The following is a 14,528-nucleotide window of genomic DNA, read 5'->3' on the forward strand; positions in this document are numbered from 1 at the left end:
GTACATGGTGTCACCAGAGTTTTTATAAACACTGCAGAATTGGGTCTTTAGATTTATCAGCATTTATTTGGCTCTTGTTAAGTGGAGGAATGCCCTGGGAATCTTTTTTCCTGGCTGTTGATGTATTTCTAGAATGGTTTCAAATCTGAAGTTGGGTTCCCAAACATGTTTACATGGTTGTTATTTTTTAAAATATTTTTTTCATTTCTCCTCCAGTTTCCACTTTGTTCTTAATTTTTCACTGCCATCCAATCTGTTTATGAAGGAGTTCTGTCTTGTCTATGAATTAATTTCTACATTGTAATCCTGGGCATCAATTCAACTAAATTTTAAAGGAATATTTGGGTCCCCCCCCCCCAACAGCTAAACTTGGTAGTCCCTATCTGTTCTTCTTCCATGGCTACAAAGAGCTGAAATTACTTAAAATGATGAAGCTGTTTTAGCCTTTTATCCATGTAAATGGCAATGGGGTGGGTTTTGACTAGTCCTACATCGTAAGACACATCACCTGATATTTTTATCATGGGGGTGATGGCATTAAAACAAAACCAACATGTACTATGTCTTACATTGTAGGGCTAGGTTTTGACCAGAGATGAATTCACGGTACATATCACAAATATTTGTAACCAATAACGTGTAAATCAGTTTAATTACTTCTTCAATTTAAAAAATAATAACAAACTTTTTCAATTAAAGTACGACACTCTTAAAGCTATTTTTTAAAATGTAATCACTATTAAAAATCACAATTTAAAAACCTGGCAAAAAATGGTTACACGCACAAATAAAACAGCCGTCAGTTGACGAATACGGGACACAGTAGTTTATTCGCTATAAACGCGTAAACATGAAAAACCTCAAACAAACGGCGACCGCATGAAACTGAACACTGTCTATTATATAATTAAAAGATAATAAATGCATGCGGCAATGCAAAATAATCCAACCCGCTGATCAAAAGAAATGTTTTCCCCATACAAATTAAAATCAACTGCTGTGACGGACATTCACCATAGCAATTAACAGACTTACCAGCAGAGATTCTTGTGAGATCAATGTACACATACACTTAACGATAGTTTGTGTAAGGTAGGTTAGATATCAGGACGAAAAATTGCTTACTGAAGATTCTTGAGATATTTATCTCATCCGGCATTACAGGCGCTTTTTATTGTAAATGATGATTTGTTTGCGTCTCTCTGTCTCTGAAGTCAAGGACAGACGAAAGGCATCGTCGCACCGTCTCTAGCCAACACAGACTCTTCCGATCATGCTGAAAACAAGGTGTATTTCGAGTTAGAAAAAATAATAATTCAAAAGTCCCATTTCGCATACTTTGGTAAGTATCTACATTTTAATTAACTACAATATTAGCTTGCCGAGGGAGAACTACATTTGACAACAAGTTTGGCATAACGGCACACTAGTGACCAATAAGTGTGAGTTGCTTCCCCTGCAAAATGTGGTTAGGCCTATTGGTCAAAATACACTGTACAGTGTTAGAATATGATTAATTTCAACAAAATGCATGACGATTGCTTTGATAACATTTGCAGTTGTAATATTAAAGAGACACCAGTACATTGTAGTTTCATAATATGAAGGTAAAAATAGCTGGCAAATTTCTTGCCCTTGTCAATCAATGCAGAATAACCACAGACAGTTGATATTCCATCACTAATTCCAGATATATTTACATATGAATGATAGGCATACCCCTTTAGTATGATAGAGGGTCAAGCCAAACCACTTGCAAACTGTGAATCATAATTTGCATAGTTTGCAAAGCATTTTAGGCTTATGGATTCATGATGTCTGTCTATCCTTCTATATGCCTGGCATCAGCACCTGACAATTAAATTTAGATGTTTTTCGTTTGCTTGTAGAGTCATATGGCTGAATATGTAAATTGGAAGTAGCTTTTAGTGTTTTTTTTAGTGAAACCCTGTCTTAACTTCCTTTATTAAAGCTCAAATTATAACATTGCACAATCCTATAGTCTGACTATAGTTCCCTGTTTGTTTGTACCCCTACCGATTTCAATAACGAAAATGTTTAATGTGATAAAAAGTGCACAGACCTAAGTCAACTGAATCATTGATTTATAATTACTTTACCTGACTGTAACCAGAGTGGCACTAATACTGGCATCCATTGCACTTTTCATGTTTAACGTACTTTCCATACTAACATGGCGCCATATTGTGTACACTGTGGGCTAGTTTATTTCTCTCAGAAACATATTGACGTAGTTCATCCTATTCAGTAACAGCTGGAGAATTCCATAAATTACCATAACATTGAGAATTTGGAGTTATATCCCTTTGCACACACGAACATAGAAATTTAACTTTTGTTAAATCCACGTGAAAGGCAAATTTGTTGTTGTCATTCTTTTCCTTTGCTTGATTCAATATTGTAAATATCTGAAGCAGACGATATAAGTATGTAGTTGTACACACACCCCTTTGCTGAAAATGGACTTGTCCAGGAATGAGAAATGGATCTCGAGCATGTCCGTCTATTATATTGAAAATTTCCAATAAGCATGAAACATGCAGACGATGGTGTGAGGGCCACTCTACTCATAGTCAGGTTAGAAATTATAAATCAATGAATGAATTGACTAAGGTCCTTTAACTTTTTATCACATTATGGATTTCCATTATTGAAATCGGTGGTGGGGGTTACAAACAAAAGGGGAGGTATGGTCAGATTATAGTGTGGCTTCTGAAATTTTGTAATAACCTATTTTATACAAGTACTGAAATGCTTTAGTGCCAGAATTAACTATAGTCTGATGTCAGAATTAGGTAAGATGTGTTTTATGCTTGAAAAAAATATCTTCTAAGACTTGCTTCTTTTTTAAACGAATTGAGCTTCTTAAAGATGATTTTGTTTTTAAATTTGTGATGAATCCCTATTAATATTCACTGACACACTCACTTGCCCCATTTACTGGGTAGTTCAGGAGCCATATGTTTATGGATGATGTCACCTGGCTTTGTATGTGGGAACAATATATTTATGGTCAAACGTTACCTAGCTCTGTGTGCAGATACCATATTTTTATGGCTCATGACAGTGATGTCTGGATATCCAATGTAGGCCAGTCATTAATCGTGTGGTAATAATAGCTTGGAGATAGCACATGTTATAGTCCAGTAGATCACAGCTTTGCATCATTGTAACAGAACATCAGTGAAACAAATATTTCAGACTTATTTTCAAAGTAAGGTCTATTGTCAGCAGTGGACATTGATGTAAACAATACGGTGGCTGTTAATTAGTTACAATCTCGTTAGCTGTCTCATAGCCAGTTGCCGATTATTACCGCTTATATTTATGTGATAGTCCGAAATAGAATAAAGTTTGTTAGGGCTTTGTGTGGAAGTGTAGAAGTATAAATAGCAATACGAAGTTTTCCAAATTTGAGAATTAATTTTCTGCATTAATATTCCACATGTTGATATGAAAGTGCTCTGACACTCGCGTGTTGAATTACAAGTGCTATGACAATACCATCCCTTTCAATAACAACTTAAACTCTACTAAATCCAGCTTAAACTAGTAGCCAAGTTTATCAATGAGTCTGTCATGTACAGAGCCTTTTCTTATATTGGGGGATACTATGTATCATCGAGAGCGAGAACCGTGCAATCTGGAAAGGTTCCAACCATAATTTTTAGGGGGTGTCAGGTTTTGACTCTGAGGTACTCCTTTCCTTGCCTATCCAATTTTTTTTTAATAAAGAAAAAAACATGATATTCTTCTTGTATTATAAAGTTCATTTTGCTCTCTTTCTCTCTCTCACTCTCTCAACAATCATGTTGAAAAGGAAATGGACGAGAGAGATCGAGATCCACTTCTTAATTAACCAACTCTTACGACAGCTAAAGTTGAACTTTCGACCTGGTGGAAAAAATTTTAAATTTTTTTTTCTCATTAGTTTCGTTTTGTTTTCTTTTTACAGAGCTAGTTTCAGAGATAGGAAAATGAAAAGATAAAGCTTGTTCTTTTTTTTTCTCAAATGTTTGACAACGTGGTAGTTATAATATGTTAAGATTGAAATCTAATTTATTTCAAATATTTTGGCAGGTTGCAATTTATAACTATCATTGAAAATATCACAACTCTTGCTCTATAATTTATAATCAAGGAGAAATACTTAGGTTAATTTTCGGTAATAACGACTTTCAGGCCTCTCAAATATACAGCTCCACAGGGCAGTTAAAAACAAATCAGCACTGGTTTTAAGGTCATTGAAAAACAACACAGCACTACCAGGGTTAAACTGTCAACAACAGAGCTGTTAAGTCTTCATCATATTTGGTTTCAATGTATCCTGTGAACAATTGCTGCACAATTTAGGGTAAGCAATAGCCAACAAGTGTTTTCTCGTCATTTAGCATACTCAGCAATGTAGACATCTTGAAAATTTCTCATCGAATTTATAAATAAATTAATTTACCGACTTATTTAAGCAAAATAATGGACCATTAATGCCTTCCAATCAGCTGTCATAAACACTTGTTAAAACAAGTTTATCACTCAGATTGTCAGTAGCAGATCCACCTCCACCCCCATCTAAATCCTTTTTATCTTACAGTCCCTAATGCAAAAAGCAACTCGAAATCACTAATATACACAATCCACAGTAGTGGTAAAGTTACATGCATATAACCATCATCATGAGATTAAAACAGTTCATTTTGCAAAACAGCTACTCACCTAATTGTGTCAAGGTCACAGTCATAGAAAATTATTATGTTTTGGTGAAAGATTCGTATTGCATTTTCTGATAGTTTCTAATCCCAATGATGGGTTTTGTTCATATTTGGGATGAATCCTTTTTAATATTCTGGAACAACACACTCACTTGCACCATTTACTGCTGAGAAATGTCACAGTTATGGAAAATTTGCTTTAAGGGTTTGGTTAAAGATCATTCATTTGTTTATGTTTGTTCATGCTTAGGCTGAATTATTTTAAAGCTACTAGTATGGAAATTCATTACAACATCCTTGTCTCCTATGGTCAAGGTCAAACTTTTTGCAGCAGTGCTTCAGTCATGGGTTTGACATACATGCCATGGCCTTATTATTGATTCCAGTAATTGTGTTAAATTTGATTTTTGTACAGTCAAGATTTTTCATTGCAGATGAGGAAGGATGGGGCTTAGTGCAGATATTGCAATTATTATGTCATAAGTTGGTGGTTGTTGTTGTGGGGTTTAACGCCATTTTTCAGCACACAATAGGCTATATATGGTGGCCAGTATTAATGGTGGAGGAAGAACCAGGGAAAACCCCGGAAAGAACCTCATAAGGTGGTAGTTAAGCCATGAGCAAAATCTAGATCCCAGCAACATATATTTTAGATTTCAGGGATTTATTCATACCTTTGCATTGAGGTCATTTGCTTTAGGTTAGTGTTTGCATTTAAGTCATTTTCTCAGACACTATTACTCTTAGTTGCCTTTGCAAAAAACCACATATATGTTGATATGTTATGACTGTCATGGAGAAGTATCTGACTTAAAGGGGACGAAAACCCGGACCTGCACAATTTTATTGTAAATAGAAGGATATATAGTAGTTTGTGTATATAATCTATCCCGGCTATTTTTTTCTTTGCGTCTATTGTATTTGCACAAACATTTCATACACAATATTGTCCTGTATTCCGAGATCAAATGGAAAGAACCTGCCGCGAATTTATTAGCTCCCTTCAATACCAGCAGGATGTGACGTCATTTGAGACGATTAACGTATAAGAGTTGTATTCAATTTGTGCAGCGAAGTGTTAAATAGAAACAAGATGGTTCAATGTGCAGCTCTAAATTGCGCGAATAATATCAGTTCTGGAACAATCCCTAATTATTTTACTCTTTTTTTTCTTTCTCCATCTTTGAAAAGTAAGAAATTATCTACCAAATGAAATAACATTAAAGAAATGTTTACGCTTTTTCATTCAATGTTTCCAACATCAATTTATTATGCACGTTTGATTTTGTATGTAACTGCATCGGATGAATGTGCATTTTTTCTTCCACACTTACGTTTAAGACTGTTTTCCACTCGTTATATAATAAACCCCTCCTTCCCATTCTGCATTCATCTTCTTTTGTGTAATGTCGATAATAGAAAAATAAATCACTTATAATTGAAAGTCTGTGTGTTCATATAAACTCGTTAGATTTCTTATAACTACACACACCAGAACACCACGATACAATATTTTAAACAATTTTTTAAACAAATGTTATTGTTAACTTTCTTGATTGATAAATCTATTATAGTAACATTATTCATTAATGTTGTAATTACTCTCAAGCTCGGACCAGGCTGATTAGGTACAAATCTCTGACTGATTCGGCCCATATATCTGGCTGATTCTCCAAACTTCGAAGCTGATTCGGATTAAATGTGACATTTAAATTTGTTTTTAAAGATGATCTTCTCATTATGTCCCAAGTACGTTGAGCAGTTCAAATAAGCATTTAAAGTAACAAAATCCTGTTAGTATGCGTGATCATGGTATTGTTATATATAATAAAATAACATAATCATGATTATTGTGCATCGGCAATTTAGTAGTGAAATATTTTTTAAACTTCTCGTTCAACTTTAAATAGTTAGTTTCATTGAGAAATAATAAAATTACGAACACTGACAAAAAAGAAGAAAATTGTTCAGTTAGGGAGATGATACTATGACCCTTTGGATTAATGATGGTAAGAATTCAGTCGATTTTGGGTTATAGAGATCCGTGCCATAAAGTCGTCTCAGGATGACTTTAGTTATTAGGTTGGAGCCCTTTCATGTATAAAACTGCAGATGTCACATCATGCTTACATCCGCTCTATTTTTCCATTTAAATGCATATAATGATTTGAATAGCAGAGCAAAAGGGATAGATGCCGCTTCTTTTTTGTTAAGTACAGAAGCAGAGTTGATAAAATGGAAAAGTTGAAAAGTTGCAAATTTTATAGATTTAATAAGTTATTTAGTTGAAGAAAAACAACAATAAAAAAGCCTTAAAAACCAGGGCGAGTTCTCCATAATTCATGATCAACAATGCCAGTGTGTACAGTGTCTCAAATGACGTCACACCCGCTATTTTTACAGGGGGAGGGAAGCGCGTTGTTCTATTCAAGACGGATCGGGAGAGATGATCGGTTTTTCTTAAATTTCTTCGTAACGAGTAAGAATAAAAGGTAAACATTTTCAGAAAATGAACCTTATACATATAGTAAATTATATATGAAGTTTGTTTGAATTTCAGTTTTGCATGTTGGTCTCCTTTAAATTACACTTCACCAGCTTTTTTTGAGCCCTACTAAAATTGCAAGGGGTGTAATAATTTGTAAAGCTATGTGACTCTTTTTGCTAGTGAATAAATTTGGCAGGTGGCGATCACTATACATGTCATGTATAGTAATGCTCCTTTCAGTGGAAATTTTGAGCTACAGTAGCCCAGTTCATAGCGAATTTGACTCGTAATCCAGTGGTCACAGGTTCAAAACCCCAGCCCATGCCAGCCAGGTTTGGCTGCCTTGGTATAACCCTGGGAAAGGTACTTAGCTTCCATTACCTCAGTATGATATATCCATGAATGTGCTGTTAAAACTCATGAAAAAAAGTATGCTGGCCATTACACTAAATGCCAAGTGAAAAACATTATTTGTTACTCACAATTACCCACCCAACAGTGCTGTATTTCATAAAATGTGATTTTCAGTAATCTTAGAATAATATAAAAAATAGAGAGAGGGAGAGAGAGTCTTGTCTCCATGAGCAGTAAATAGTCTTGCTGAGAGCCTCACTCACACACCCGAAGTCATATTTCATCAAATATGAGTTTGAGAGAGAGAGTTGTGACCATAAACCAAGGGTCTCAAACTCAAACCACCCTGAGGGCCGCATGAGGGCATTTTCAATGGCCTTAGGACAGCACACCTTTGTTATCTCTCATGACACATTGTGATGCCAATCATTTTGCAGGGCACAGGATATGGCTTGGTGGGCTGCATTTTTGAGACCTAGCTGCGGACCACTCCGGTGGCCTTAGTGGTTAGAGCATCTGCCTGGGATGTGGGAGGTCTTGGGTTCAAACCTCAGCCGAGTCATACCAAAGAATTGACAAAAATGGTACTAGCAGCTGCCTTGATTGGTGCATGAGGCCCTAGTGCAAGACAACACTATAAACTGCCACACTGCAGACATTGTAGCAATATGACTGGAAAATTGTTAAAGCTAGGTTAAACTGCACCCACCCATGCACCCCCCCACCCACCCCAAACACACACTCACTGCATAGAACCAGATCTGCCAGCACATTATTTGCTGGTAAATCTAGTTCTGTGTAGTTTGCAGTTGGATCCTTCTAATAGATGAGTATGTAAGATAAATAAAACATTAAGAAAATAAAAAATGTGATGTCCACTTTTTTGTAGATATGTTGAGATTTTTCATCTCTGTCACTGCATTGATCCATCGATCCATTCATTATTGTTTTCCCTGTAGCCTGAACTCAGTCAATGCTGTTTGAGGGTGGTTGGTCATATTTGGTATAATGTTTTGGGTGGATGAGTAGATGACAAGGAGGGTTTCAGAGTTTGTAACCCCAGGGAAGGGGAGAATAAGGGTAAGAGTATTCATAGTAAAAGGTGTTACATATATCTGATTTAAATCATATTTATTTTAATTTAATTGTTTGTCAGTTTTTGACCTTTTTTTATATTATATGTTATTATAATGTAAATTTATTTACTAGAGATGATACTTTTTCAGAAAATAGATTGACTGTGAATGTTAGTTTATAAATCCAAGGTGTTGATCTAAATCCTGACCCTTTTTTTAGATATTGTAACAACCTTCGTAGGCAAGTTCTGTTTTATTTTAAAATGATTGGTTGTTTCCAAAGTCATGATGGGACTATAAGATTAAAGATGTAAACAATTTTTTTAATTTTTTATTTTTTGGAGTAAAATTATTGGTTTTTGTCAGGGTAAATTTTTGGTGTATGTGACATAAACATGATCATTCGACTCCCCCCCTTTCAATTCTGCAATTCCGGTTTTTCCATTACTACGCATTTGTTAATTCCTCAGTTTTGGGCTGATGTCAAGTTATTTTGTTGTAGCCAGATTTTGAGTTATAATTTTCTTCAGGTCAGTTGGATTTCAAAAGGATTAATTCTTTTTTCTCTGGAAATATTTTGAGGATTGCTCACACAGAAATTTTGGAAAGACATTGCTTACAGATTTAATTTGAATTTCCAACACCAGAGTGCCATTATTTGTATTTCTACAAGGAACTGTAGATAAGCACAGTACTGACTACAGCATACGTCATCGTCTTCCATCTTGGATTTTTCAGCAGGATTCGAACTTGAAATTATTAGAATATTTATTACTAGGACTTTTGCAATTTAATTCTTGGATTAATTTTGGATTTGATTCTTGAAACCGTAAGTTCTCTTTTTTATTTTTACAGAATTGTTCCAGGGAAATAAATTATTTGTTAAATTTTAAAAAGCTTGTTGTTTTCACTCTTTCTGTGTTACTGTTTATTCGGGCCCAAACACACAACAGTTGCATGTGCTGTGTGCATTTCCTCTGTACACAGCAGTGATATAGTAGTGAGCATATGTATTTTCATCAGTGGAGCTGAATGCTCCTTTGCAGATCCATCAATGAGTCGCTGTGGAAAACTCAGGAGTGTTATTGTAGGTCAAAATCGTGTCCATGGGTGATGAAAGTTTTGTCAGATCTATTTCACTGTAACTATTCTTAGATTAGTTTTGAATTTGATTCTTGAAACTAAGTTTAACTCTTTTTTTCATTTTTACAGAATTTTTTCAGGAAAATAAATTATTTGTTAAATTTTAAAAAGCTTGTTGATTTCACTCTTTCTGTGTTACTGTTTATTCTAGCCTAAACATGTAACAATAGGGAAATTTCCATGTAAACTGAACTCATCCTACACTGATTGAGGTAGAATGACTATATTTGAGGTGATGGTTTAGGAGGCTGAGTAGGTTACAAGAAATGTTTTGATTCCTGAATGCCAGGGCAGGGGGGATTTTAAAAATGCATATATTTGTTATTTCTTCTGTGTGTAGTTCTTTTTTAGTTAAATGAATGCCTGAATGAAACTGTTAAATGTGAATATTTTTCTGACTCTTTCATCCATGAGCATGTATGTATTTCTAATAGATAATGGAATTTAGTATTTTAATACTAAACATGTTAAAATAAACAGTAATTATTGCTATCTTCATATAATGTGCATTGTTATACTCTCCTTATGAGGGCTTCAGGGGAGAATCATCCTTGTCTATGAGTCACCCTCTATAAATAAAGCATTAATATTATTATTATTATTATTATTATTATTATTATTATTATTACTATCCATGTATTTTATTATGAAAAGGCATTTCTATTAATCCTTGCTGTCTTGAAGGACAAATTAAAAACAAACTCTCTAGGATGTTTTCAGTGAATTTTGACAGTTGTCCTTTGGTCTGCCAATTGGTCATTTGACTTCCACTATGACACCTTTTGAAATTTGTTTGCAGTTTAAAAAGCTAACTATGGCTGTTTAAGCTTTGTTTATAACCAAGTGGCAAGCATTGAGGTCATCTCACTCATGTGAAGCAAAAATCCCCCTTCCCCCAATTTAATCAAGATGATGTATAAAAATATTATTTGTTAAGTCCAGCAGAAATGCTGAAAAAGAATGCAAAAAGAAGACTTTTTATTGCCTGTCAATCTGGAGTTGAGCAAGAGAGAATAATTTTAAAAAAGGACTGGTGTATAATAACTGCCATCATTGGTTGATTCCATCGTATGTCAGTAGATTACTGTACTTGAATTTGTATGAGGTAAAACAATTAAGCTTTAGGAGATGGTGGGTAAATAAGAACATAAAATCAGAGAGGAGTATTATGTACTTTTAAAATTTGGATTATAGTGATATGGTTATTTCTCACAATAATGTAGGTCATATACCATTTTTTGTACTGGGTGCTTATCAACAGTGAATTCCATCATATCACAGATTTATAATGTTTTGTTTAGTAGATTTATGTACAAGACTTGTCATATCAAATCTAGATCTTTAATTGAAGAAAGAAGAGGCACATTTAGCAACAAGGAATGGCATGTAGATATGTTTACAGTATGTATCAACTGATGAGTCCATGCTTGACCATAAGCACACACAATTTTTATGAAAAATGGGCAAATGTTAATAAAGAATATATTGGATGATAACCTGAACCCCTATTTCTTGACAAATACTTTGGGCAGCCCCCCCCCCCCCCAAGTTTTATTAGTGGGATATACTGTAATAGGAAACTAAACAGTCTAACCATCAGGGTAGTGAATTATATATCACATTAATGGTTTTCTTTTATATTTATTTATTTGCTCTTTTTTTTTTAAACATATAAAATAAGGCCCCAGGTGCTGAAAATTGTTCAAGCCTAAGATCATTGACCAGAAGTAAATTTTGAACCATACTATTTTGTTTTTTTTCAACAGAAAAAGTCTGTCATGCTCATTAAGAGTAATAGGATAAGAAGCAATATTTAACCATGTAAATACTAGTGTAAATTGAGAACAAAAGAGAAACTAGATCCAGCATGAAAATTCATCCTAACGTGTATACAGTACAGTGGTACATAATAATATATATTGTAATGTATGCTTTATATGTATTCATTAAAATAGTGGTATAGATTTCTGAAGTCAGGACCCAACCTAAATTTTACTGAATGTCCATGACCCATGAGTGAAGATTTTTTTTTTTACACTTGGCATGTGTTTGCATTTTTCCTATCTTACAATTACGTTTAAATTAACTTCATGTGAAATTTTCCTGGAATTACAACCTTGCAAAAATATTATTCAGGGTCATAATTTAGATTCTTGTATCCATTGCATCTGTGTGCTGAAACACTACATTGGTGGATCTTAAATTGTCATTGTTTTGTTCACAAGGACATTGGCAGTACCTGACTAATTTACCTTTTTTAAGCACAGTTTGAACATTGTGTGTGTATGTGCTTGCCATCAACTCTTACCATTTATGTGATAACAATCCCAGTTTGACCTATGAATGATGTACCATATAGATGGAGCTTTGTATAGTAGATGGAATACAAAATTTGATCTATGTATAGTTTTGTCTTATCTAGCTCACAATTTTAGTTAATTCTGTGTGGCACTCCTACTGGTTTTAAAGGGACTGGTAAGTATTAGAACTTATGTTTATTGTCCTGAGGAGGTTACAGTACAATATTTTCAATGTATTAAGTTGTGTGTCAATAGCTGGGAGGTTACAGTACAATATTGTACAATGTATAAAGTTACATATCAATTGCTGGGAGATTACGGTACAATATTGTACAATGTATAAAGTTGTGTATCAATTGCTGGGAGGTTACAGTACAATATTTTAAAATGTATAAAGTTGTGTATTAATCACTGGGAGGTTACAGTACAATATTGTACAATGTATAAAGTTGAATATCAATCACTGGGAGGTTACAGTACAATATTGTACAATGTATAAAGTTGTGTATCAATTACTGGGAGGTTACAGTACAATATTGTACAATGTATAAAGTTGTGTATCAATTGCTGGGAGGTTACAGTACAATATTGTACAACGTATAAAGTTGTGTATCAATTGCTGAGAGGTTACAATACAATATTTTCAATGTATAAAGTTGAGTATCAATAACTGGGAGGTTACAGTACAATATTGTACAACGTATAAAGTTGTGTATCAATTGTCTTTTCCTGTGTGGCTGACTTGTACTTGGGATTCAAATGAAAACTATCAGTTTTGTGATCAAAAGCTTCACATTTTAGTATTTGTATATCTGCAAGGGGTGGGGATACTGTAATCCTTGTGTCTGTCAATCGAGCACAATCTCATTACTGCAGCTAATCCCATATATGTGAGGGATTGACATTGTTGTTAAATGTTATGTTAATCATTTGAAGATGTGCATATCATCAAATCACTTTGTTCCCACTATACTGTATTTGTTGGAGTTATGGCACCTTTTGCCTGTGGTTGCAACTAGTCAGTTTTTTATCAATTTCCATAAAGGTTGTTATATATCATGGAAGAAAGTATCTATCTTGATGCTGCTTGCATTTATTCAGCAATAGCTGCTTGATAAGCATGACTTTTACTGTGGTTGATTCAGCGAGAATCCACATTACACAATCAGGACAGAGCCAGGAAAGAATGTTTTAAAATATACCACAGTGCAACTGAAGATGAAAATTCCATTTGTTATTTACATGGACTTTGACTGCTTAAACATTCCATGTGAATTGGAGGAAGCTTTGCTGTCACCCAGGGTTGTGTCAAAAATGATGGAAGCTGCTGATTAAGTTTCATGCTACACTGTTGTCTGATGTGATGGAGCAACTGAGCAGCCAGTGTTGTACTATGGCAGTGACTCAGTTGAGGTAAATTACTCAAAGTTACAGTGATGTAGATCTGACAAAACTTTCCTCTCCCATGGACATGATTATGACCAACAATAACATTCTTGAGTTTTCCACAGTGACTCAGTGATGGATCTGTGAAGGAGCACTCAGCTCCACTGATGAAAATGCGTATGATCACTGCAATATCACTGCTGCATACAGAGGAACTGCACACAGCACATGCAACCTACACTTGTGAATTTACCCTGGTAAAACAAAGTTCTGGTTGTACCTGCATGGGTGCAGTGGCCACATGATTGTGGAAGGAATCACAACAGAATTGAATGCAATAATTAATTCACAGCAAAATGGAAAAATGCATGATGGGCCAGCTGCACTTAACACATTAACCCCTGGTGACGAGTTTAAGTAGCAGGAGGTAGTAGCCTACTGCCGAGCTCTGTAGCGTCAAGATCATGTACGATACACTAAAGTGGGTGGTATTATAGAAAGGCAGACAGATGTAGCTCTACAATGATACCAAATAATCTGGAATTTCTAGTTGCACTACAAAATACAGAGAGAAAAACCTCATTTTTCGGACCCGATTTTTTTCTACCCAAAATTTGCCCGTGGTTGGAATCCGATTTTGTGTATGGATTTTAGACTTTTTGGTCTCAGATCTAAGGCAAACTTATATGAACTGCAAACAGACAGATGAACCTTTGCAAAAAGTAGGATAAGATAGGCATTTGGAATAAAGAATGGGCTTGATACGAAAATAATAGGTCTGTTAAGCAAACAAAAAAATATATAAAAAAAAAACTCCAACTTTTACCCTTCTGCTCATGTGTGAGCCAAATAGCCAATGAAAAATGATCTTTCTAACACAACTAGGCAGTATGTTATTGGAAGATCACCTGGAAGTTGGTGGTTTTGGATGTATTCAGATATAGCTTTCAAAATGTGTTTCCTACTTGAATTTCAGACGAAAACGACAAAAACCTCCAGGGGTTAATGTGTTAATAGACTCATGCAGTTTTTCAATTCCCGTTAAGAACTT

General features: G+C 34.6%; 2 protein-coding genes across 5 annotated transcripts in view; one reads left to right on the forward strand and one right to left on the reverse strand.

The window, feature by feature from the left end:
- The window catches only part of LOC149808363 (uncharacterized), a 37,473-nt gene extending 36,254 nt beyond the window's left edge, over nucleotides 1-1,219 (reverse strand). For 2 of the 3 annotated variants that reach the window (XM_089976188.1, XM_089976171.1), the window contains exon 1: nucleotides 1,036-1,162. The gene's annotated coding sequence lies outside the window, so the exon portion shown is untranslated. Of the gene's footprint in view, nucleotides 1-1,035 lie in introns of all 3 variants that reach the window. The other variant, XM_089976180.1, reaches the window with a different exon arrangement.
- Nucleotides 1,214-14,528, forward strand: part of LOC149808364 (pyruvate carboxylase, mitochondrial-like) — a 104,971-nt gene continuing 91,656 nt past the window's right edge. For both annotated transcript variants that reach the window (XM_089976150.1, XM_089976159.1), the window contains exon 1: nucleotides 1,214-1,342. The gene's annotated coding sequence lies outside the window, so the exon portion shown is untranslated. The remainder of the gene's footprint in view (nucleotides 1,343-14,528) is intronic.

The sequence above is a fragment of the Sinohyriopsis cumingii genome, chromosome 1, assembly GCF_028554795.1.
Source record: "Sinohyriopsis cumingii isolate HCF-2022 chromosome 1, ASM2855479v2, whole genome shotgun sequence".
NCBI classification, from domain to species: Eukaryota; Metazoa; Mollusca; class Bivalvia; order Unionida; family Unionidae; genus Sinohyriopsis; species Sinohyriopsis cumingii.